The following is a 3137-nucleotide window of genomic DNA, read 5'->3' as shown; positions in this document are numbered from 1 at the left end:
TCTGGATACCCATGTTGGCTCCCACATGCTCCTCGATGATCTCATCGGATGAACCACGATGTTGAGGATTCAATCAATCCCGTATACAATTCCCTTTGTCAATCGGTATGTTACTTGCCCGAGATTCGATCGTCGGTATCCCTATACCTTGTTCAATCTCGTTACCGGCAAGTCTCTTTACTCATTCCGTAACTCACATCATCCCGTGATCAACTCCTTGGTCACACTGTGCACATTATGATGATGTCCTACCGAGTGGGCCCAGAGATACCTCTCCGTTTACACGGAGTGACAAATCCCAGTCTCGATTCGTGCCAACCCAACAAGACACTTTCGGAGATACCTGTAGTGCACCTTTATAGCCACCCAGTTACGTTGTGACGTTTGGTACACCCAAAGCATTCCTACGGTATCCGGGAGTTGCACAATCTCGTGGTCTAAGGAAATGATACTTGACATTAGAAAAGCTCTGAGCAAACGAACTACACGATCTTGTGCTAGGCTTAGGATTGGGTCTTGTCCATCACATCATTCTCCTAATGATGTGATCCCGTTATCAACGACATCCAATGTCCATGGTCAGGAAATCGTAACCATCTATTGATCAACGAGCTAGTCAACTAGAGGCTTACTAGGGACATGGTGTTGTCTATGTATCCACACATGTATCTGAGTTTCCTATCAATACAATTCTAGCATGGATAATAAACGATTATCATGAACAAGGAAATGTAATAATAACCTATTTATTATTGCCTCTAGGGCATATTTCCAACAGTCTCCCACTTGCACTAGAGTCAATAATCTAGTTCACATCGCCATGTGATTAACACTCATAGGTCACATCACCATGTGACCAACATCCAAAGAGTTCACTAGAGTCAACAATATAGTTCACATCACTATGTGATTAACACTCAATGTGTTCTGGTTTGATCATGTTATGCTTGTGAGAGAGGTTATTAGTCAACGGGTCTGAACCTTTCAGATCCGTGTGTGCTTTACGAATATCTATGTCATCTTGTGGATGCTACCACGCACTATTTGGAGCCATTTCAAATAATTGCTCTACTATACGAATCCGGTTTACTACTCAGAGTCATCCGGATTAGTGTCAAAGTTCGCATCGACGTAACCCTTTACGACGAACTCCTTTTCAGCTCCATAATCGAGAAAATTCCTTAGTCCACTAGATACTAAGGATAAGTTCGACCGCTGTCATGTGATCCATTCCCGGATCATTATTGTACCCCTTGACCAACTCATGGCAAGGCACACTTCATGTGCGGTACACAGCATAGCATACTGTAGAGCCTACGTCTGAAGCATAGGGGACGACCTTCGTCCTTTCTCTCTCTTCTGCTGTGGTCAGGTCTTGAGTCTTACTCAATACTCACACCTTGTAACACAGCCAAGAACTCCTTCTTTGCTGATCTATTTTGAACTCTTTCAAAATCATGTCAAGGTGTGCGTTCTTTGAAAGTATCATCAGGCGTCTTGATCTATCTCTATAGATCTTGATGCCCAATACGTAAGCAGCTTTATCCAAGTTTTCCTTTGAAAAACTCCTTTCAAACAACCCTTTATGCTTTCCAGAAATTTTATATCATTTCGGATCAACAATATGTCATTCACATATACTTATCAGAAATGTTGTAGCGCTCCCACTCACTTTATTGTAAATACAAGTTTCTAACAAACTTTGTATAAACCCAAAAACTTTGATCACTCCATCAAAGCGTATATTCTGACTCCGAGATGCTTGCTCTAGTCCATGGAAGGATCACTGGAGCTAGCATACCTTTTAGCATCCTTAGGATCGACAAAACCTTTCTGATTGTATCACATACAACCTTTCCTTACGAAAACTGGTAAGGAAACTTGTTTTGACATCCATCTGCCAGATTTCATAAATGCAGCTAATGCTAACATGATTCCGACGGACTTAAGCATCGCTACGGATGAGAAAATCTCATCGTAGTCAACTCCTTGAACTTGTGAAAATACTCTTTGCCACAAGTCGAGCTTCATAGACGGTAACATTACCGTCCACGTCCGTCTTCTTCTCAAAGATCCATTTATCTCAATGGCTTGCCGATCATCGGGCAAGTTCACCAAAGTCCATGCTTTGTTCTGGTACATGGATCCTATCTCGGATTTCATGGCTTCTAACCATTTGTCGGAATATGGGCCCACCATCGCTTCTCCATAGCTCGTAGGTTCATTGTTGTCTAGCAACATGACTTCCAAGACAGGATCACGTACTACTCTGAAGTAGCACGCATCCTCGTCGTCCTACGAGGTTTGGTAGTGACTTGATCCGAAGTTTCATGATCACTATCATAAGCTTCCACTTCAATTGGTGTAGGTGCCACAGGAACAACTTCCTGTGCCCTGCTACACACTAGTTGAAGTGACGGTTCAATAACCTTATCAAGTCTCCACCATCCTCCCACTCAATTCTTTCGAGAGAAACTTTTCCTCGAGAAAGGACCCGTTTCTAGAAGTAATTACTTTTGCTTCCAGATCTGAAATAGGAGGTATACCCAACTGTTTTGGGTATTCTATGAAGATGCATTTATCCGCTTTGGGTTCGAGCTTATCAGCCTGAAACTTTTTCACATAAGCATCGCAGCCCCAAACTTTTAAGAAACGACAGCTTAGGTTTCTCTAAACGGTGTCGTCTCAATGGAATTGCGTGGTGCCCCTTTTAAAGTGAATGCGGTTGTCTCTAATGCCTAACCCATAAACGATAGTGGTAATTCGATAAGAAACATCATGGTATGCACCATAACCAATAGGGTGCAGTTATGATGTTCGGACACACCATCACACTATGGTGTTCCAGGCGGTATTAATTGTGAAACACTTTCCACAATGTCTCAATTGTGTGCCAAACTCATATCTCAGATACTCATCTCTATGATCATATCACAGACATTTTATCCTCTTGTCACGACGATCTTCAACTTCACTCTGAAATTACTTGAACCTTTCAATAATTCAGACTTGTGTTTCATCAAGTAACTACACTCAACATCTACTCAAATCATCTGTGAAGTAAGAACATAACGATATCCACTGCATGCCTCAGCACTCATTGGACTGCGTACATCAAAATGTATTACTTCCAATAA

This window comes from Aegilops tauschii, chromosome 4, assembly GCF_002575655.3.
Source record: "Aegilops tauschii subsp. strangulata cultivar AL8/78 chromosome 4, Aet v6.0, whole genome shotgun sequence".
NCBI lineage: Eukaryota > Viridiplantae > Streptophyta > Magnoliopsida > Poales > Poaceae > Aegilops > Aegilops tauschii.
Note: the sequence above shows the minus strand (reverse complement) of the source record.